The following is a 24,374-nucleotide window of genomic DNA, read 5'->3' as shown; positions in this document are numbered from 1 at the left end:
AGCGCCAATTACGTCCGTAATGGACGCGGCGTTCAAGCGCCTGAACATGCCGTTACGGCTGAAATTATGGGGATTCTTTCAGGAGGAAAAATCCCCGTAATTTTAGCCGTTACGGACGCTGTCATGTGAACATACCCTTAGGGCTCTTTGGATCATTGTAATCAATCTGAGACACCTGTGATAATTAGTTTGCCAGGTGTGCCCAATCAAAGGAAAACTACTTAAGTAGGACGTTCCACATTATTAAGCAGGCCACAGGTTTCAAGCAATATGGGAAAGAAAAAGGATCTCTCTGCTGCCGAAAAGCGTGACATTGTCCAAGGTATTGCACTAGGTATGAAAACATTGGATACTTCAAGAAAACTTAAGCATGATCATCGTACTGTGAAAAGATTTGTGGCTGATTCAGAGCACAGACGGGTTCGTTCAGATAAAGGCATAATGAGGAAGGTTTCTGTCAGACAAATTAATAGGATTAGGAGAGCAGCTGCTATAATGCCATTGCAAAGCAGCAAACAGGTATTTGAAGCCGCTGGTGCCTCTGGAGTCCTGCAAACCTAAAGGTGTAGTATCCTCCAGAGGTTTGCAAGTGTGCATAAAGCTATTATTCGGCCACCCCTAAACAATGTTCACAAGCAGAAACGGTTGCAGTGGGCTCAGAAATACACGAAGACTAATTTTAAAACCGTGTTGTTTACTGATGAGTGCCGTGCAACCCTGGATGGTCCAGATGGATGGAGTAGTGGATGGTTGGTGAATGGCCACCATGTCCCAACAAGGCTGCGACGTCAGCAAGGAGGTGGCGTAGTCATGTTTTGGGCTGGAAACATGGGGAAGAGAGCTGGTAGGCCCCTTTAGGGTCCCTGACGGTGTGAAAATGACCTCTGCAAAGTACGTAGACTTTATGACTGACCACTTTCTTCCGTGGTACAAAAAGAAGAACCGTGCCGTCCGTAGCAAAGTTATCTTCATGCATGACAATGCACCATCTCATGCTGCAAAGAATACCTGTGTCATTGGCTGCTATGGGCATAAAAGGAGAGAAACTCGTGGTATGGCCCCCATGTTCCCCTGACCTCAACCCTATTGAGAACCTTTGGAGCATCCTCAAGCAAAATATCTATGAGGGTGGGAGGCAGTTCACATCAAAACAGAAGCTCTGGGAGGCTATTCTGACATCCTGCAAAGATATTCAAGCAGAAACTGTCCAAATACTCACAAATTCAATGGATGCAAGAATTGTGAAGGTGATATCAAAGAAGGGGTCCTATGTTAACATGTAACTTGGCCTGCTAAGTTGTTTTTTTTTTATTTAAAGAGCTTTTGATTTCTGTAACTATAACCTCCTGATGCTGCAAATTCAACAAATTACCATTTTAGTTCTCTTTACAACCTTTAAAATGTTTTGATCTCGGTTATGCATAAATAATTTGAAACAGTGCATTTTGAGTTTTTTACTTCTAAAAAAAAAATCTGTTATTAGGAGATTTGTTCAATAAAATTCGCATTATACTCCAACGGTTGATGGCTTGAAGATTATACTGACTGTCATTTGCATCGACTATTTAGGAAAATCAGCGAAAAATAACATTTGCATAATAATTGGGAACGCGGTGTATATATACCAGTTAGTTTGTGTGTTTATATTAAAAAAAAAAAGTTTAGTTAGTGTTAGTGACGTTATGGCGAGAATGTTTTTTTTAGCACTGAGGAGGCATACGCCATGCTGTGGTCTTAGTCTGAGACCGCATTAGAGATGGCGTCAGAGATGGAACCTGTTTTAGGTAGTGATGATGATAGCGTCACTTCAGGTTCATCTTCAAGGGACGTTGTCCCTAATGCAGTTGAAACTGCAGAACATGGAAGCGCAGGGCCTAGTAGCGCTGTAGCACGGGACAGCCTGGTCCCTCCAGTTCAGGCTCTTGTATGGGCACCTGCCCCATCTTTTGGGCCTAGAATCCACGGATTTACTGCCACTCCTGGCATAACCGTGGACAATACAAATTTTGTCCAAATGGATTACTTCCATTAATTTATTACAGACTACCTCCTAAATATCATTCTCCACTAAACAAATTTATATGAAGCTCAGTATATAAGGCAGAAACCTTCATCCACCCATGCCAGAGATTGGACGCCCACCAATTTGCAGGAATTAAAAAAATTTTTGGGGCTCACCCTAAATATGGGTATTGTCAAAAAGCCCTCCATTAGGTCTTACTCGTCAACAAGACCCGCCCAAGCCACCCCAGTGTATTCTGCAGTAATGCCCAGGTATTGTTATGAGACAATAATGAGGTTTCGCCACTTCAATGACAACGCAAAGGGCCCCCCCAAGTACTGATGCAAACCATGATCGGTTGTTCAAAATAAGACCGCTAATAAATTCCCTTTACACCCCTGAGTAGAATGTAAGCGTGGACGAATCCCTCCTCAACTTCCATGGAAGACTTGGCTTTCGCCAATATCTACTTTCCAAAAGGGCAAGATATGGCGTTAAGCTTTACAAATTGTGTGAAAGCGGGTCAGGGTATACCACCGCCTTCAGGATTTATGAAGGGCGAGACCGCACAATAAATGTCCTGGATGCCGCCCTGATCTTTCCTCCAGCAGTAAGATCGTGTGGGAGATAATGCAGCCTCTGCTTCACAAGGGGTACCACCTGTACTGCGATAATTTTTATTCCAGGGTGCCCCTGTTTAGGCATTTGCATGCTGCAAGGACTGGGGCAAGTGGTACAATGCGCAAAAACCGAATTGGTTTTCTGCAGCAATTAGTGGGGAAGCGCATGGTAAAGGGGGACTCCTGTGCTTATGCATCTGAGGAATTGCTGGTGGTCAAGTACAGGGATCGAAAAGATGTATATGTGCTAAGCACGATTCATACCGCAGGAACAGTGGCAGTGAGGGAAAGGGGGGCAACATCGGACAAGCACAAACCAGTGAGCGTGTCCGAATATAACAAGTACATGGGGGGGGGGGGGTGGATTTAAGCGACCAGGTTTTACAGCCCTATTTAGTAAAACGCAAAAAAAAACCTGGTACAAAAAAGTGGCCATTTATCGGTTACAGGTGGCAATCCACAATTCATTTGTGCTCTAGAAAAAAAAAAAAAAACAGAGGCAGAGACACATACCACATTTCCAGGAGAAAATTATTGAAGGCCTCATATTTGATGTTCAGGACACCAGAGAATGCCCCCAGTCTGAGGATGTCACGCGACTGACTGAAAGACATTTCATCACTCGGATTCCCCCAATACCAACTAGAAACAACCCCCAGAAAAAGTGCCGCGTCTGCAGAAAAGACGGGCACCGCAAAGATTCCCGATATTTCTGTCCATCATGTCCCTCGCAACCAGGCCTATGCATTGACCCATGTTTTAAAAAATACCACACTGTTCTGAATTATTAGATTTTAGTTTATTAGTTGAAAATATATTTGCCCTACATTACATTTTTCCCCTGATTTTACTCCACGGGTGAGGGAGGGAATGGGTGGGGGGGGGGGGTAGATGTCACGTTTGCATATTTTCTAAAGTTCATCTGCTGGAGAGCTTCATTTGCATAAACCTGCAATTTTTTATATTTGAAAACCCCAAAAAACTAATTCCCATTATACCCCTAGATGAATATTTTGGGATCTCTGCTTCAAGAGCAGATATTTTGGAAGTGTTATAGAAACTCTGTTGAGTTTTATAAAACCAGCTTTGAAAAAACGCGATTATTACGCGAAATAAGCTTCTTCTATCGTCCGCCCTCCTACATCTCTATGTGATAAATAAGGCACACATATTTGGTATCCCCATGCACAGGATGTAGCGTCCATGGCCGCGGGCCGTCGGGTTTACTCACCTCCCAACGCCCGCAGCCATGGATACGTGAGCGCTGGTCCCCATCTCCTTCCTAGGAAACGCCAGCGCTCACTTCCGCTCCGTTCGGCTGTGTCCCGTAGGGTGCGCGCGCACGCTCGTGCCCGGCCTTAAAGGGCCAGCGCGCGCAAATAGGAGGAAGTCATCATCATCAACTGCCACGATTTCCTGGTCTATAAGAAGGCCCTGGCCTTCTAATCCTTGCCTGAGCGTTGTTAGTTTTCCCAGTCTGTCTTGCAAATGGTCCCTTAGTGTTTCCCGTTGTTACCCGTGCCTTGTTCCCCGTTCCGGTTTCCTGTGCTGTGCCTTAGCATCAAGTCGTGCCACGTCCTGTGTCATCTGCCATACCCGGAGGAATCCGCCATGTCCTTTGTCTTCTGCCATGTCCGGAGGAATCCGCCACGTTCTGTGTCATCTGCCACGTCCGGCGTTATCCGCCACGTCTGGCGCAACTTGCGGCTCCTGTCTCATCCGCCACATTTGACGCTATCTGCTGCACCCATCTCCATCTGTGCCAGAGCTGCGGCCACCGTTTGTACTATCCAGGTACCTTTGTGCGGGACATTGTTTTTCTGGGGTGTCCTGTTTGGCCAGCTGCCTCCCTGCTACGGCGGTACGGCCTAGTGGGTCCACTAACTAGAATGTGAAAGGAGATGAATTTTGTCCGTGGTCTATACTGTGTGTGAAAAATGCTAGCATAAAGGGACGCATTTGCTAAAAAAAATGCTAATTTTATTTTGTTCCATCTTATTCAAGAAACTTTCAGAAGAAAACGGGACTTTCTAAAAATATGATAAACTCCTTGAAGAAAACCTTGTGGGGTCTACTTGTGTGAGTGAAGTAATTTATGGGGTGTTTCTAATGTTTCAACAGCATTACGCCCCCCAGAAAACCATATGCTGCTATAAAATCAAATGCAGAATTCCTGGACCGAAAAGGCCAAAAAAACTCCTTTTATGCCAAGCCCTGGCACATGCCTGTGAATAAAGCACACATATTTGGTATCCACATGCATGGGAGAAGTGGAAGAATGTGAAGGGAGATAAATTTTGTCCGTGGTCTATACTGGGTTTGAAAAATGCTAGCATAAACGGACGCAATTGCTAAATTCTTGCATTTTTTTCCAATTTTGCCCACTTTTGGGAAAAAAATAAAAAATTATATATACTGACAAATGCCGCTAAAACAAAGCCCTATCTGTCCTTTAAAAAGAGTGTAAAATTCAAAGATGAACTTTATTCACCTGCAGAGTTATAGTCATCTAAAGAAGCGCATAGCAAAATTGTGAAATTTGCTCTGGTCATTTAGCTGTAAAACAGCCTAGTCCTTAACCTCTTCCCGCGCTGCTCCGCAATAGTACGTCCTGCAGAGGGGTTAGTTCCCGCATCCAGACGTACTATTGCGGAGTAGTTCCCGGCGCACACTGTCCTTACGGACAGTGTCCGGGAACCGGGAGGTCAGCTGTCCCTGACAACTGACACTCCAGCCTTGCCGGTCAGCGGACCATCGCCGCCGATTTCGCCAATTAACCCCATAAATGCGTTGACGGATTGCCGTCGCCGCATTTAAGGGGTTTGAAGCACATTGGCAGCCCCCACTAAGTGATCGTGGGGGCTACCGATGGTTGTCACGGCAATCGGAGGTCAGACAATGACCTCCGGGTTGCCATGTACGGAAGCCTCGGAGGAGCAGCCTCCACCGGTCCTCCGAGGCTTCCTGTCAGTGTGACTGTCACGTCACAATGACAGTTAAAATACATTACACTACGTGTGTAGTGTAATGTACTCTAGCAGCGATCAAAGCTACAAGTCTAAGTGTCCCCTAGTGGGACAAGTGAAAAAACTAAAAAAAAAAAAAAAAAAAAGAATAAAAATGTTTTTAAAAAAAAAGTGTAAAAATAAAAGTTATAAGTTATATAAACAAGCACTGCATTTTTTTCCTATAATAAGTCTCACTATAGGAAAAAAATGAACACGTTAAAAAAAGTACACATATTTGGTATCCCCGCGTTCGTAACGACCCCAACTATAAAACTATAATGTTATTTTTCCCGCACGATGAATACCCCAACAAAAAAATCAATAAAAAAACGACACCAGAATCGCTATATTTTTGGTCACCACCCCTACCAAAATAGAGAATAAAAAGTGATCAAAAAGTCGCATGTACCCCGAAAATAATACCGATAAAAACTACAACCCGTCCCGCAAAAAAACAAGCTCTTACACAGCTTTTTTGACTGAAAAATTAAAAAAAAAGTTACGGCTCTCAGAATATGGTGACACAGAAAATAAATTTTATAAAAAAGTGATTTTATTGCGCAAACGCTGCAAAACTTAAAAAAAACCCTATATACACATGGTATCGCCGTTATCGTACCGACCCGCAGAATAAAATATAATGGTCATTTATAGTGCACGGTGAACACCGCAAAAAAATAAAACTAAAAAACATTGTCAGAATAGCTTGTTTTTGGTCACCCGGCTTGCAAAAAAATTTAATAAAAAGTGATAATTAAAAAATAAATAAATAAATAAATAAAAAATAAAAAAATCGCATGTACCCCAAAATGGTACCAATGAAAAGTACAGATGGTCTCACAACAAATAAGCCCTCACGCAGCTCCGGTGGTGAAAAAATAAAGTTCTGGCTCCCAGGAATATGGCGATGCGAAATGTGCAGTGTTTTCTAAAAGCGGATAAGAGCCGACACCATTTATCAGTGCGACACCGGCCACACATCTATGAATTATTATTTCTTTACAGTATTTTTATACCCTCTTATTATGCCCTGATGTCCCCTCATTATAAACTGAAATACCAGCAAAACCCCAAACAGAAAAACTACCAAGCAAAATCTGCGCTCCAAAAGCAAAATGGCGTCCCTCCCTTCTGAGCCCTGCAGCGTGCCAAAACAGCTGTTTGCGTCCACATATATGGCATCGCGATACCCAGGAGAACCCGTTTAACATTTTATGAGGTATTTATCTTCAGTGGCACAAACTGGGCACAACATATTATGCACTAAAATGGCGTATCAGTGGAAAATTGCAATATTCAAACCATCCGCTGTCCATTAACCCCTTTGAGCACTATGATTTAATAGCACATCATGGTGCGCGGGTTGATGTATGGAGCGGGCTCACGTGCTGAGCCCGCTCCATACGCTGCGGGTGTCGGCTGTGTATTACAGCGGACACCCGGGACTAACGGACAGGAACAGCGATCGCGCTGTTACAGGAGTCTGTAAAAATAACAATATACTGCAATACATTAGTATTGCAGCATATTGTACCCGCGGATCCACTAATAAAATGTGTAGAAGAATTAAAGTTATTAGTAGTGAGAAAGAAAAAAGTTTAGTTAAAAATAAAAAAAATAAACCTTTTCCCATTTTTCTTCAAAAGTAATGTCAAAAAATAAACAGAATTGTTATTGCTACGTCCGTAAAAGGCCGAACTATTGCAATATACCATTATTTAACTCGCACGGTGAACACCGTAAAAAACTTAAATAATTTAAACCACCAAAATCGCTGTAGTTTTCGTTTTTACCGCACGGCGAAAGCTGTAAAAACGAAAACCCAAAAAAATGGAATCAGATTTTCTTCCTATATTTTCCTATTTTTTTTTCAGTTTCCCAGTACTTTTTATGGCACTTTAAATGGTATCAATAGAAACTACAATTCCTACCGCAAGAAATAAGCCCTCGCATCACTCTATTGACGGAAAAAGAAAAAAGTTATGGCACTTGGAAGGCAGGTAGTGAAAAATGAAAATAAGAAAGCAAAAAATGGATCAGTCCTGAAAGGGTTAATTCATTTCTAATGAAAAAAATGTATGACCACATGTGGGGTATTTCCGTACCTGGGAAAAATAGCTTTACAAAAATTGGTTGTTTATTTCTCCTTTATCCCTTGTGAAAATGAGAAAATTCAACATTTTAGTGGAAAAAAATTGTGATATTCATTTTCTCCGCCTAATTCTAATAAATTTTGCAAAAGACCCGTGGAGTCTAAATGCTCACTATACCCCTAGAAAAATTCTTGAGGGGTGTTTCCAAAATGGGGTAACTTGGGGGGCTTACACTGTTTTGGTCCCTCCAATGCGTTGCAAAGGCGGCATGGGACCGAAAAACAATCCAGCAAAATCCGTGCTCCAAAATCCAAATGGCGCTACTTCCCTTCTGAGCGCTGCCATGGGTCCAATCAGCAGTTTATAACCACATATGGGGTATTGCCGTAATCAGGAGAAAATGCTTTACAAATGTTGTGGTTCTTTTTTCCTTTATTCCTTGTAAAAATTTACATTTCTATGCTTTTTCAGAAAAAAAAGTTGATTTTCATTTTCACTGCCTAATTCCACTAAATTCTGCAAAAAACCTGTGTGGTCAAAATGCTAACTATACCCCTAGATAAATTCCTTGAGAGGTGTAGTTTCCAAAATGGGGTCACTTTTGGGGGGTTTCCCCTGTTTTGGTCTCTCCAGGGCGTTGCAAACGCGACATGGCACCGAAAACCAATCCAGCAAAATCCATGCTCCAAAATCCAAATGGCACTCCTTCCCTTCTGAGCCCTGCTGTGGGTCCAATCAGCAGTTTATTACCACATATGGGATATTGCTGTAATCAGGAGGCATTGCTTTACAAATGTTGGGGTGATTTTCTTCATTATATCTCGTAAATATTAAAAATTTCTGTTTTTTCAGAAAAAAGTAGATTTTTAGTGAGTGTTCTCAAATTTTGCAGCATAAAGCAATGTGGTTGCTTTACCACATGCCAATGCTGCAATTTTGGGAATTGCTCCATCTAGTGACCAGCACTGGGAAAAGTTATAAATTAGAATCTAATTTATAATATTTCCTGACTCGTGAAAAAATTAAAAAAATTAGAACAATGTTTAATCACTTATACACTAACTGTTTAACGTCTAGCGATACATTCCCTTTAACCCCTTCCCGCACACGGGCGTGACTGTACGTCCAAATAGCAAGTGATTTCCCGCACTCGGGCGTACAGTTACGCCCGGCAGATAAAGCGAGAACAGGAGCTGTGCGCGCTTTATCTTCAGCGGCTGTCAGCTGTTATACACAGCTGACATGCCGCTGCAATGGCTGCGATGGCTGTTACCGCCGATCGCAGCCATTTAACCCCTTCAATGCAGCTGTCAATGACATCCGCCGCATTGAAGTGGTTGACAGAGGGAGGGAGCTCCCTCTGTAACCCCCGGGCACCCCCGCGATGGATCGCGGGTGGCGATTGTTGCTATGGCAACCAGGAAGCCGTTACTAGGCTTCCTGGTTGCCAAGGTACGGTAGCCTATTAGGTCCTGCCCGAGGCAGGACCTAATACGCTAACTGTCAAATGAAAAATGACAGTTACGATGCACTACACAAGTAGTGCAGTGTATTGTACCGGGGATCAGAAGAAGATCAGATCTTCATCTCCCCAGGTAAGTGTAAAAGAAGAAGTAAAAAATGTAAAAAAAAATGTGAAAGAAAAATAAATAAAAAAGTTAATAAAATAAATAATAAAAACAACACTTGCCCTGTGTCCCTGATCAACTCCTTTATTATTAGAAAAAAAATGAAAATATGAAAAAAAACTATACATAATAGGTATCGCCGCGTTCGGAACGGCCTGATCTATAAAAATATCACATTATTTTTACCGCACGGTGAACACCGTAAAAAATTTTAATAAAAACAATGACCCTATTTTATTTTTTGGTCATCGTCTCAAACATTTTTTTATAAACAGTGTTTAAAAAGTTGCAAGTAACGCAACATGGTACCAATAGAAACTACAGTTCGTAACGCATAAAACAAGCCCTCCCGCAGCGATCTCAACGAAGAAAAATCAAAAAGTTATGGCTGTCAGAAAATGGCGACAATAAAACATGATTTTTTTAGAAAAGGGTATTTTTATTGTGGGAACGTAGTGAAACGTAAAAAAACGATATAAATTTGGTGTCGCTGTAATCGTATCGCCCCGCTGAATAAAGTTAACATGTTGTTTATACTGCACGGTGAACACTGTAAAAAAAAAACACGTGCTAGCATTGCTGTTTTTTGGTTTCCTCATCTCCCAAAAAAATGGAATAAATCGTGATAAAAAAAAAAACAAACAAAAAATAAAAATCGCATGTACCCCAAAATGGAACCAATAAAAATTACAGCTCGTTCCACAAAAAACGCGCCCTCACACAGCTCTGTCACCGGAAAAATAACACGTTAGGACTCTCAAAACGCAATGATGCTAAATGACGGCCCAGACTCATTTTTAGGTCCAGTAGAATTTCACTAAATATCCAACATCGTCATTTGCTGGACCCCACAGGTGGACCCTGTAGATGCAGCAGAGATGAGGAAACTTTAGGGCCTTGTGCGGCTTATAGGGCTAGTGAAAAAGTCAAATATAAGGCAATACTGGAGCGCAGATATTTTGTATAATAGCAGATATTTTGTATAATACCCAAAAACCCGGCCTGTGCATAAAGGATTGGTTCAAAGCGTACCACACCAATCCATGGATTATTCATTCACCCCATTATTACATCATCCTATTATGCCTTGATGCACTCCGCCCAGTTTACATATACCCTGATGTACTCCGCCCAGCTCACATATGCCCCCACATTATAAGCTGAAATACCACTAATACACCAAGCAAAATCTGCGATTCAAAAGCCAAATGGTGGTCCAACTGAGCCTGGCAGTGTAACCAAACGGAAATTTATGACCACTTATGGGGAACTACTGTATTCTGGAGAACCCGCTTAACAATTTATGGGATGCGTGTGTCTACGGTGGTACAAGCTGGACACAACACATTGGGCACTGAAATGGCATATCTGTGGAAAACGGCAATTTTCAATCTGCAACATCTATAATTTACTCATTTTTGCAAAACACTTGTGCGGTCAAAATGCTCACTACACCCCTAGATCAATTCTTTGAGGGATCTAGTTTCCAAAACGGGGTAATTTTTCAGGGGTACCACTGTACTGGTACTATAGCTCAATGCAAAATGGTGTCAAAAAACGAATCTTGTAAAATCTCCACTCCAAATACTAAATGGCGCTCCTTCCCTTTAGAGCGTTGCTGTGTGTCCAAATAGCAGTTTATGACCACATGTGGGGTATTTCCGTACTCCGGAGAAGTTGCTTTACAAATGTTATGGTGCTTTTTCTCTTTTATTTGTTGAGAAAATGAAAAATTTTGAACTAATTCTTCGTGTTATTGGAAAATAATGTAATTTTTAATTTTCATTGCCCATTTGTAATAAAATCTATGAGACACCTGTGGGGTCAAAATGCTCACTACACCCCTAGATGAATTCCTCAATGGGTGCAGTTTGCCAAATGGAGTCACTTTTGGGTAGTTTCCACTGTACTGGTACCCAAGGGGCTTTGCAAAAGCGACATGGTGCAGAAAAACCAATCAAGCAAAATCTGCTCGCCAAATGGAGTCACTTTTTTGGGGGTTACCACTGTACTGGTACCTTAGGAGCTTTACAAATGAGACATGGTGCCAAGAAATTAATCCAGCAAAATCTGTACTCCAAAAGCTAAATGGCGTGCCTTCCCTTCTGAGCCCTGATGTGTATTCATACTGTGCTTTATTACCACATATGGGGTATTTCCGTATTCTGGAGTAGTTGCTTTACAAATGTTGGGGTGCTTTTTCGCATTTATTTGTTGAAAAAAAAAAAAAAAAAATCTCAGGTACAGCTACATCTTATTGAAAAATAATGTCATTTTTCATTTTCACTGCCCAATTCTAATGAAATCTATGAAACACCTGTGTGGTCAAAATGATCACGACACCCCTAGATGAATTCCTCTAGGGGTGTAGTTTCCCAAATTGAGTCACTTTTGGGGGGTTTCCTTTGTTTTTGCACCACAAGACCTCTTCTAACCTGACAGTGCCTGAAATATAATTTAAGAAAAGGAAGGCCGAAAAATCCACTAGGTGCTCCTTTGCATCTGGGGCTTTTGTTTCAGGCCCGTAGCGCACTAGGGCCACATGTGGGATATTTCTAAAAACTGCAGAATCAGGGTAATAAATATTCAGTTGTGTTTCTCTTGGAAAAAGCTTCGGTATTATAGGGAAAATGGATGAAGATGGAATTTCTGCAAAAAAAAAATGAAATTTGCAAATTTCCCTTCCACTTTGCTTGAATTCCTGTGACACGCATAAAGGGTTAAGAAACTATCTAAATGCTGTTTTGAATACTTTAAGTGGTGCAGTTTTTAAAATGGGGTGGTTTGTGGGGGTTCCTAATATATAAGGCCCTCAAAGCCACTTCAGTTCTGAACTGTTCCCTAAAAAAAATAGCCTTTTCAAATTTTCTTGAAAATATGAGAAATTGCTGCTAAAGTTCTAAGCCTTGTAACGTCCTAGAAAAATAAAAGGATGTTCAAAAAATGATGCAAACATAAAGCAGACATATGGGAAATGTTAACTAGTCACTATTTTGTGTGGTATTACTATCTGTCTTACAAGCTGATACAATTGAATTTAGAAAAATGCTAATTTTTGCAAATTTTCTCTAAATTTTGGTGTTTTTCACAAATAAATATTGAATTTATGGACCAAATTTTTTCACTAACATAAAGTACAATATGTCACGAGAAAACATTCTCAGAATCGCTTGGATAGGTAAAAGCATTCCAGAGTTATTACCACATAAAGTGACAAGTCAGATTTAAAAAATGAGGCCGTGTCATAAGTTCCAAAAGTGGCTGGGTCCTTAAGGGGTTAAAGAGGCTCTGTCACCAGATTCGCAAATCCCTATCTCCTATTGCATGTAATCGGCGCTGCAATGTAGATAACAGTAACGTTTTGTTTTTTTTGAAAAACGTTCATTTTTGGCCAAGTTATGAGCTATTTTATGTATATGCAAATGAGCTTTGAAATGGACAACTGGGCGTGTTTTTTTTCGTATGTCCAACTGGGCGTGTATTATTTTTTTATCTGGGCGTGTTTACTTGTTTTACTAACTGGGCGTTGTGAACAGAAGTGTATGATGCTGACGAATCAGTGACCAATTAGCATCATGCACTCTTCTACATTCATTTACACAGCAGCATCACGTTCTTACTAGAACGATGTGCAGCCACATACACAAGTGTCCTGATAATGAATACACATGACCTCCAGCCTGGACGTCATGTGTATTCAGAATCCTGACACTTCTGAATCTTTTCTGTGAGATTTCAAGCAAGGGAAACGAAATCTTGTTTACCTCGTAATCTCGCGAGATTATGCGTGGCTTGCTGGAAATCTCACAGAAAAGTTTCAGAAGTGTCAGGATTCTGAATACACATGACGTCCAGGTTGGAGGTCATGTGTATTCATTATCAGGACACTTGTGTATGTGGCTGCACATCGTTCTAGTAAGAACGTGATGCTGCTGTGTAAATGAATAGAGAGGAGTGCATGATGCTGACAGGTCACTGATTCGTCAGCATCATACACTTCTATTCACAACGCCCAGTTAGTAAAACAAAATACACGCCCAGTTGGACATAAAAAAAAACAAAAACACGCCCAGTTGTCCATTTCAAAGCTCATTTGCATATATCTATAAAATTGCTCATAACGTGGCCAAAAATGAACGTTTTTAAAAAAAAAACAAAAAAAAAACGTTACTGTTATCTACATTGCAGCGCCGATCACACGCAATAGGAGATAGGGATTTGAGAATCTGGAGACAGAGCCTCTTTAACCAGTTAAAGAGGCTCTGTCACCACATTATAAGTGGCCTATCTCATACATAATGAGATCAGCAGTGTTTTTTATTTAGAAAAACTATCTATATTCACCTAATTATGAGCGATTTTAGCTTTACGCTAATGACTTTCTTAATGCCCAACAGGGCGTGTTTTTACTTTTTACCATGTAGGCGTTGTGGAGAGAAGTGTATGATGCTGACAATTTTTTTTTATTATTGCTGAGATATCGTATATGCGATTATTTGTCTTATCTTTTGAATGTTGTACCCTATTTAACTCCTTCCCGTCATTCGTCGTATGCATACATCATGAAAAGCTAGTACTTCCCACATTTTGCTGTATCCATATGACAAATGGTGGACACCGGCTCAGAAGCTGAGTGGGTGCCACCATCCACGGGTGTCGGCTGCATCTTATAGCCGACACCCTGGGGAAATGGCAAGGACCGAAGTATGCTCCGATCCCCGTCATTAACCCCTTAAATGTAGCGGTCAAAAGCGATCGCTGCATTTAAGTTGTTTGCAGCTCATCAGAACCCCTGCAATAAAATTGCAGGGATTCCTGTGGCTGCAGTAGTAACCGGAGGCCTAATACTGGCCTCCCGGTATGCATAGTACAGAAGCCTTCCAGGATCCGCCCGGCAGTGGAGCCTGAAAGGCTTCCGTAGCCGACGGCAAGATGGCGCCGGCTCAGCAGCTGAGTTTGGCATCATCAGCGGAGGATGTCAGTTGTATGTTACAGCTGACATCCACCTGTAAAGGCAGGAACCGGAGCTAGCTCCGATCCCTGCCATTAACCCCTTAGATACAGTGATCGGAAGCGATCGCTACATCTGAGCGGTTGCTTGCAGATCGCCAGCCCTGCCATGCAATCAGGGCTGGTGACTGCCGCTATGGCAACAGGAGACCTAACAATGGCCTCCTGCTCTGCCATAACGGAAGCCGTTTAGGCCCTGCCAGGAGGCAAAGCCTAATCGGCTTGCGGTCCGTTAATGACTGACAGATCTAATACATTGCACTACATAGGTAGTGCAATGTATTAGACAAAAAAAATCTGACTGTTGGACCATCAAGTCCCCTAGTGGAACTTGGAAAAAAAATAAAAAAAATAAAAAGTGTAAAAACCAAGTATAACAAGTGTAAAAAAAAAAAAAGTTTTAAAACCTATAATAAAAATTTCAAGTAATAAAATAAAAATCAATCGTCCCTTTTCACTTATCAAGTCCTTTATCATTGAAAAAAATAAACAAACCATACATATTTGGTATCGCTGTGTCCGTAACGACGTGAACTATAAAAATATTACGTTATTTATTCCACGTGGTGAACGACGTAAAAAAAATTAAAAAAAAAAACCTCTGAAAAAAACTATACCAGTATTTCTATTTTTTGGTCACTTTGCCCTACAAATATTGGAATAAAAAGCGATCAAAAAGTCGCACGTATCCAAAAATGGTACCTATAACAACTATAGCTTGTCTCGCCAAAAACAAGCCCTTATACAACTCAGTCAACGAAAAAATGAAAACTTTATTGTTCTCAAAACTTGGCGACAGAAAAAATACATTATTTTTTCAAAAGTAATTTTATTTTGCAAAAAGTTGTAAAAAACATAAAAAAAGTACTATAAATTAGGTATCGCCGGAATCGTACTGAACTGCAGAATGAAGTTAACATGTAGTTTATAATGCATGGTGGACGCTGTGTAAAAAAAACATTAAAAAAAACGATGCCAGAATTGCAATTTTTTGGTCACCTTGCCTTCCAAAAAATAGGATAAAAAGGGATCAAAAAGTTGCATGTACCCCCAAAATGGTACCAATAATAACTACAGCTCGTCTCGCAAAAAAACAGCCCTCGTACCACTAAGTCTATGAAAGAATAAAATTTGTTATGGCTCGAATAAGCCAGGAAAGAAAAAATATGCAGTTGTACGGCCAGAGGGAAACATTTCTTTTGTTTCAAGAGGCGAATTATCAAGGCCCTAAAATTAGGGAACCAGGAAGGGGAAAGCCCAAAAATCTGCTGGAAGCGAGGGCGCCCGCATTTTACCAGTACAACACTTCCCAGCAAAATTACCCAAACTGCAAACGTGCCGAGTGTGGATCAAAAGGGGAATAAGGAAGGACATTTATCAGTGCGACACTGGCCTGTGCAGAAAGGATTGCTTCACAGCGTAAGGCTTTATTCAGACGAACGCAATATACGTCCGTGCAACGCGCGTGATTTTCACGCGCGTCGCACGGACCTATATTAGTCTATGGGGCCGTGCAGACATGTGCGTGATTTTTACGCCGCCCGAGCCCTTCGGCGAAAAAGTCATGACATGTCCGTTCTTTGGGTGTTTTTCGCGCATCACGCACCCATTGAAGTCAATCGGTGCGTGAAAACCACGCATTCCACACGGAAGCAATTCCGTGCGAACTGCGTGATTCGCGCAACAGCTGTCAAAAGGATGAATGAAAACAGGAAAGCACCACGTGCTTTTCTGTTTACAAACATCCAAACGGAGTGTCATAATGATGGCGGCTGCGCGAAAAGCACGCAGCCACGCATCAAACTGCTGCTGCCACACGGAGCTGTTAAGTGGCTTTTGCGCAGGCAAAATGCCGCGTTTTTGCGTGCGCAAAAATGCCACGCTCGTGTGAATCCAGCCTCACACACATCTATGTATTATTTTACTGTTTTTTTTAACCCAATTAATATACCTCCTGACTATGCCGCTGATGTACTATACCCAGCTTACATATACCCCACATTATAAACGGAAACACCAGCAATACTCAAACAAAATTACTACCAAGCAAATCCACACTCCAAAAGCCAAATGTTGCTCCCTCCCCTCTGAGCCCTACAGTGTGCTCTAACAGATGTTTACTTCCACATATATGGCATCGCCATACCCGGGAGAACCCCTTTAACAATTTTTGGGATGTGTCTCCAGTGGCATAAGCTGGGCACATCATAATTTGCCACTGAAATAGCATATCCAGGGAAAAAAAAAAATTTACATTTTTACTTAGCACCATCCGCAGTGCAATCATTTATGGAAAAGTCCTGTAGGGTGAAAATGCTCACAACACCCCTTAAGGATGCAGCCTTGTTTTGGCCTTAAGGCTCAGAGCTTATTTTTCAAATCTAATGTATTTCCCTTTATGTGGTAATAACGTTGGAATGCTCAAACCTATCCAAGCAATTCTGAGATTGTTTTTTCGTGACACATTGGGCTTTATGTTAGTGGTAAAATTTGGACGATATATTCAGTGTTTATTGGTGAAATATTGCAAAACTTAGAGAAAATTTATAAAAAATAGCATTTGTAAAACAGATGGTTATACCACCCAAAATAGTTACTAGTTCACATTTCGCATATGTCTACTTTAGATTGGCATCGTTTTTTTAACATTTTATTTTTCTTGGACGTTACAAGGCTTAGAACATAAACAGCAATTTCTCATATTTTTAAGAAAATTTCAAAAGCCTTTTTAAGGTACCTGTGCAGTTCTGAAGGGGCTTTGAGAGGCCTATGTATTAGAAACCCCAATAAAATACCCCATTTTGAAAACTAGACCCCTCAAAGTATTCAAAATAGCATTTAGAAAGTTTACTTAACCCTTCAGGCATTTCACAGAAATTAAAGCAAAGTAGAGGTGAAATTTGCAAATTTCATTGTTCTTGCTGAATTTCAATTGTATTAAATTTTTTTCTGTAACACAGAACTTTTACCAGAGAAACACTACTAAATATGTATTGTCCAGATTCTGCAGTTTTTAAAAATGTCCCACATGTGTCTCTAGTGCGCTCGTGGACTAAAACACAAGCCCTAGAAGCAAAAGCACCTAGTACATTTTGAGGCCTCTTGATTAGAATATATTTTAGGCAGCATGCCAGGTTTCAAGAGGTGTTGAGGTGCCAAAACAGGAATCCCACAAAAGTGACCCCATTTTGGAAACTACACCCCTCAAGGAATTTATTTATGGTTGTTGTTACCATTTTGACCCCACAGTTTTTACACAGCACGTGTTTGAATTGGGCTGTGAAATTAAAAAAATTACATTTTTTCCAATAAGATGTCATTTTTGATAAAAATGTCTTATTTTCACAGGGAACAAAATACCCCATTGTGTTGCCCAATTTGTCCTGAGTGCAGCAATACCCTATTTGTGGCGATAAACTGCCGTTTGTTCCCATGGGTGGCCTCAGAAGGGAAGGAGCGCTGGGTGTTCTTTGGAGTGCAGATTTTGCTGGATTGGTTTTCGGGTGCCATGTTGCATTTGCAGAGCCCCAGAGGTATCAAAGCAATGGAAACCCACCAGTAGTGACCCCATTTTGGAAACTAGACCCCTCAAGGAATTCATTTATTGGTGTTGTGACCATTTTGACCCCACAGTTTTTTCACATAAAACTTATTTGAATTATGCGGTGAATTCAAACAAAATAAATTTTTTCCAATAATATGTAGTTTTGGCTGAAAATTTATTTTCACAAGAAATAAAATACCCCATTTTGTTGCCCAATTTGTCCTGAGTGCAGCAATGCCCAATTTGTGGTGATAAACGGACGTTTGGGCCCATGGGAGGGCTCAAATGGAAAGGACCACCATTTGGCCTACTGGGGATTTTCTGGTGCGAAGTCATGTATGCAGAAGCCCCTGAGGTACCAGTACAGTTGAAACCCCCAAGAAGTGAACCCGTTTTAAAAACTGCACCCCTTAAGGCATTTATCTAGAGGTGTAGTGAGCATTTTTACCGGAGACATACACCCCATATACTGTAATGTGGGTTCTCACGGGTATGGCAATACCCTCAATGTGGCTGTTATCAGCTGCCTGGGAACACAGCAGGGCTCAGAAGGGAAAGATGAGGGAGATAAGATGTGCGGAGTGCATCAGGGTAAGTAAAACTGGGTTAGATTAAAAATCAAGGGTTGTAGGATACATTTTGAAGCACTCTTTCATACGGAGCCTTAGTTTTTCGGGACACATGTCACATTGATATATTGCGTCGTCCCTTATCCCCCCCTCTTATAGCAGACTATGTACCTCTTTTGACTTTTTCCTTTCTTGCCAGTTTGGGGAACTTCTCCTGGAAAGTGTTGCCCTGGTACGATGCGTGTGGCCCCGCTTTCAGAAGTGCTGGCTGCCCCCCCTTCTTGGTCCCTAAAAATTAGTTTCTTGATAACCACCTCTTGAAATTCCAGGAAAGTTCCCGTCTGGCCTGCACAGACGTAGCACGTACACATTGTACAAAGCCATCTGTATGATGTGCACGGCCAGCTTCTTATACCACACCGCATTGCGCTGTAGGGCTTCAGGACTTGATCTGACAAGTCCACCCCTCCCATGTACCTATTGTAGTCCAGGATGCAGTCTGGTTTGGGGGTCTCTGTACTGGTACATGGGTACTGGTGGGGCATCTCTTGTCTTATACTTCACACAGAATATGTTGCTTCTGGATTGTGCCCTGCTCTCACCCCTTCTGAGTGTTTGCCCAAGCAGAGTCTTAGGGAGGTCTCTCAGATTTCTTCTAGCAATGCCGCAGTACTTCTGGAAGCGAGGCAGTTGAAGAATGGGACGCTGGTATAAAAATTATCCAGGTAGAGATTGTAGCATTGGTCCAGCAGTGTGTGCACCAAATCCCACACAATTTTTGCATTAACTTCCAGTAAGGGGGGACATTCTGGGGGCTGAATACTGCGGTCCTTCCCTTCATATATCCTAAATTTGTAGGTATACCCTGATGCACTCTCGCACAGCTTATACATCTTCACGCCATAACTTGCCCTCCTACCTGGCAGGTACTGGCGGAATTGAAGCCTCCCTTTAAAAAGTACCAAGGAATCATCAATAGAAATACAGTTCTCGGTGGTGTATGCTTGGGAAAACTGGGCACTGAAACGGTCTAATAGGGGTCTCCGTTTATACAAACGGTCAAAACTGGGGTCATCTTGGAGTAGGCAATGCTCATTAGGAGAAGCGAAGTATTGCCTCATTTTTATTTATTTTTAGGTTCCAGTTCAGTTCTGAAGTTGTTTTGAGGGGCCTATATATTAGACACCCCAGTCAAACACCCCATTTTAGAAACTATACCCCTCAAAGTATTCACAACAGCATTTAGAAAGTTTATGAACTCTTAAGGTGTTTCACAGGAATTAAGAGCAAAGTAGAGGTGAAATTTACATATTTATTTTTGTCAGAAAATCATTTTTATACCATTTTTTTCTATAACACAAAAGGTTTTACCAGAGAAACGCAACTTAATATTTATTGACCAGATTCTGCAGTTTTGAGAAATATCCCACGTGGCCCTAGCGCACTAATGGACAGAAAGCACCGGCCTCCGAAGCAAAGGAGCACCTTGTGGATTTTGAGGCCTCCTTTTTATTAGGCACCATGTCCGGTTTGAAGAGGTCTTGTGGTGCCAAAACAGAGGAAACCCCCCAAAAGTGACCCCATTTTGGAAACTAGAACCCTTGAGGAACTCATTGTAGTTTTCTTGGGGTGCATGCGGCTTTTTGATCAGTTTTTAATTTTATTTTTAGGTGGCGTGGTGACTAAAAAACAGCAATTTTACTATTGTTTTTTTAGTGTTCACCGTGCGCTATAAATGACATATTCACCTTATTCTGCGGGGCGATACGATTACGGCGATACCATATGTTTATAGTTTTTTTTATGTCTTATGGCGTTTGCACAATAAAATAAGTTTTGTAAAAAATCATTCACTTTTTGTGTTACCATATTCTAAGAGCCAGAACTTTTTTATTTTTCCATTAATAAAGCCATGCGAATACTTATAGTTTAAAACTGTAGTTTAGATAAGAACCATTTTTATGTACATGCGACTTTTTGATCTCTTTTTATTCCATTTTCTGGGAGGTGAAGTGATCAAACAATTGTGATTGTGGTACGGTTTATTATTTATTTATTTTTACGGCGTTTACCGTGCGGGATAAAGAACAAAATAATTTTGTAGTTCAGGCCGTTGCGGACGCAGCGATACCAATTATGTATAGTTTATTTATCTATTTTTATTAATAATAAAGGACTGATAAGGGAAAAAGGGGGATTTTTACTTTTATTATTTTTAAAACGTTTATTTTCTTATTTTTACACATCTTTTTTTAACTTTTTTTTTACTTTATTACTTTGTCCCACTAGGGGACTTGAGGGCAGGAGGCCCTGATCTCTATTCTAATACACTGCACTACATGCGTAGTGCAGTGTATTAAAGCTGTCAGCTACTCACCGACAGCAAGCATAGTGGGTTTGTCAGTTTGACTGTCAGGACCCACTAGACTTCCGTCGATGGCATAGCCGGACACCATTGTTTGGTGTCCGGTTGCCATAGTCACCATCGCCGGCCGCTATCGTGTAGCAGGCCGGCGATGGTAGCTTAACCCCTAAAAAGCCGCGATCTCTATTAAACGCGGCTTTTAAGGGGTTAATCAGCGGGGCCACAGTGACCGGTCCCTGCTGTAGGAGCTGCGGCAGCTGCTGTACGAGACAGCAGCTGTCACAGCTCCTGTATGTGTCGGGAGGACGGCCGAAACGGCCGTTACTCCCAAGACGTACTATTAGGTCATGGAGCGCGAACGATATAGCTACCATGACCTAATAGTATGTCCAGGAGCGGGAAGGGGTTAATAAATGCCTTGAGGGATGTAGTTTCTAAAATGGGGTCACTTCTCAGGGGTTTCTTTTATTATTTCACATCAGTGCCTCTGTAATTGTGAACCAATACTTTGTAAATAGTCAAATTAGGCCTCAATTTTACATGGTACTCCACTCCATAGCCCTGTCAAATGTCCAGGCAAAAGCTTAGGGCCACATGTAGGTGTTTCTAAAATCGGGAAACACAGCATAATAACTAGAGAGCTGTCTTATTAGGGTGGCACAAGCTGGGCACTACATATTGACATATCTATGGAAAAAATCCCATTTTCATTCTGCAACATAGAGTGCACACTAATTTCTGCAAAACACGTGCAGGGTTAACATGCCCACTACGCCCCTAGGTGAATACCTCGAGGGGTGTACTTTACAAAATGGGGTCACTTCTGGGGGGGGGGGGGGTTCCGCTGTTTTGGTCCTACAGGGGCTTTGCAAATGCAACATAGCGACAAGAAACCAATCCAGCAAAATCTGCACTCCAAAAGCGAAATGTCGCTCCTTCCGTTCTGAGCCCTGCCGTGTGTCCAAACAGCAGTTTATGACCACATATGGGGTATTGCTGTACTCGGAAGAAGTTGCTTTACAAACGCTGGGGTTCCTTTTTTCCCTTCATTTGTTGAGAAAATGAAAAATATTGAGCTAAAGCTACGTCTTTTTGAAGAAAAGGGATTGTTTTTATTTTTACTGCCCAATTCTAATAAAGTCTATGAAACACCTGTGTGGTCAAAATGCTCACTATACCCCTAGATGAATTCCTCAAGGAGTGTAGTTTCCTAAATAGAGTCACTTTTTGGGCGTTTTCATTGTTTTGTCCCCTCAGGGGCTCTTCAAATGCGACATGGCCTCCGCTAACCATTCCTGCTAAATGTGATCTCCAAAATCCAAGTAGCGCTCTTTCCATTCTGAGCCCTGCCGTGTGTCCAAACAGCCGTTCAGGACCACATATGGGGTATTGTTTTACTCGGGAGAAATTGCTTTACAAATTTTGTGATGCTTTAATCCTTGTGGAAATTAAAAACAAATTAGCTAAACCTACATTTTCTTCGAAAAAAGTTTGATTTTAATTTTTACGGCCTGCTTCCAATAATTTCTGCAATAAACATGTGGGGTCAAAATGCTCACTATACCCCTAGATAATTTCCTTGAGGTGTGTAGTTTCCCAAATGGTGTTACGTTTGGGGGATTTCCATTCTTTTGGCACCGCAAGAGCCCTTCAAACCAGACATGGTGCCTAAAATATATTATAATAAAAAGAAGGCCCCAAAATCCTCTAGGTGCTCCTTTGCATCGGAGGACTGTGCTTCAGTATATTACCACACTAAGGCCAAATGTGGGATATTTCCTAAATCTGCAGAACCTGGGCAATAAATATTGAGTTTCATTTCTCTGGTAAAACTTTGTTACAAGAAAAATGGATCAAACAATGTCAATTTCACCTCTACTTTGCTTTAATTCCTGTGAAACGTCTAAAGGGTTAAGAAACTTTCTAAATGCTGTCTTGATTACTTCGAGGGGTGAAGTTTTTAAGGTGGGGTGACTTATTGGGGGTTTCTAATATATAAGACCCTCAAAGCCACTTCGTCCCTGAAAAAATAGCCTTTTGAAATTTTCTAAGCCTTGTAACGTCCAAGATAAAGTAAAAGGATGTTCAAAAACTATGTAGACATATGGGGGATGTTAATTAGCAAACATTGTGTGTGGTATAACTGCCTGTCTTACAAACAGATACATTTAAATTTAGAAAAATGCACATTTTTGTAATTTTTCCCAAAATGTTAGTGTTTTTCACAATTAAATACTGAATGTATCTAGCAAATTTTGCCAGTAACATGAAGTCCAATGTGTTACGAGAAAATCACAGAATCACTTGGATAGGTAAAAGCATTCCGAAGTTATTACCACATAACGTGAAACATGTCAGATTTGAAAAATGAGACTGTCAGAAAGGTCAAAAGTGGCCAAAGAGGGAAGGGGTTAAATTATGCAATAGTGCCTCCTTTTTATCTATATTTATTTTAGAGACATATACATATATGTCTTTCAGTAATCCATTTTTTATCACTTCTAGAAAAAAATGACACTGATAAATTTATTTTTGTTTCTATTAATAGTGTAACTTTATAATCATGGACGCAATGATGGTCTTTTTCCCAGGTTTTACATACAAATCATCTTTTACCTTGATAACTGACTGTGCGATCCTTCTATTAGAACAACCGCTTCACCTTCACGAAGTAAAATTATGTTTTAGATTCCTGCTATTAATTACTTATGTCCAACTATTGATGTGAATTCCCTAAGTTACCTTTAGATATATTTAGAAAAAACAAAATATTCCCAATTAGGATGTTTTTTTTCTCAAAAATTCGTGCACTCACCAGTCTGGAGAGTCTTCAGCTTTGCAATTTTCCTTTGTTCCTTCTCGGTTTCCATAGTCTGTTGGTTGTCTTGACTCCAGGGACACTAAGTGTCGCCTGTGTACTTGCGCTACCACCTACGGATTCAGTTGTTGTACTTTAGTCAGCTGATATGCGAGTAGATAAATCACGCTCTTTAATAATAGGAATAATCATATAAAAGAACATTTTGATGATACGGTTAGATTACACCAAGAAAAAGTTTTTATACCGCAATACGCGGATACACATATAATGCAGTTTTCAAATGAATACTTATGCTTTTTATGTATGTCCTATTTGGAACACTTCATATCTGTAACAGACCTTTAACATTGATATGTACTCGTTGTGAAACTATTACTTTACTTTACCGTTCTTTTGCATCATTTTGAATTTTATATGAAGTCATGAGCGCCCTTTGACCTCTGCAGATTTGGTGGTTTTTCTTCCAAGAAACCAACTGTACTTAAGGTAGACCTTTTGTTAATCTATGTATGGCCTGATGAAGACGTTGGTACAACGTCGTAACGCGTAGCCTCATACAAATAAATACCCTTTTATTATTTGCATGGTCCTTGAACTTTATGTATAGCAGCACTACTTTTTAGTCCTATTTTTCTTCCCTAAACATTTCTCTTGCCAATTGCTGCAACATATTGTGTTACTGGAACCGACCGTGGCAGCAGCATACTTTCAGAA

Source organism: Rhinoderma darwinii, chromosome 7, assembly GCF_050947455.1.
Source record: "Rhinoderma darwinii isolate aRhiDar2 chromosome 7, aRhiDar2.hap1, whole genome shotgun sequence".
Lineage (NCBI taxonomy): Eukaryota > Metazoa > Chordata > Amphibia > Anura > Rhinodermatidae > Rhinoderma > Rhinoderma darwinii.
The sequence above is the reverse complement of the archived record's forward strand: the minus strand, read 5'-3'. Positions refer to the sequence as shown.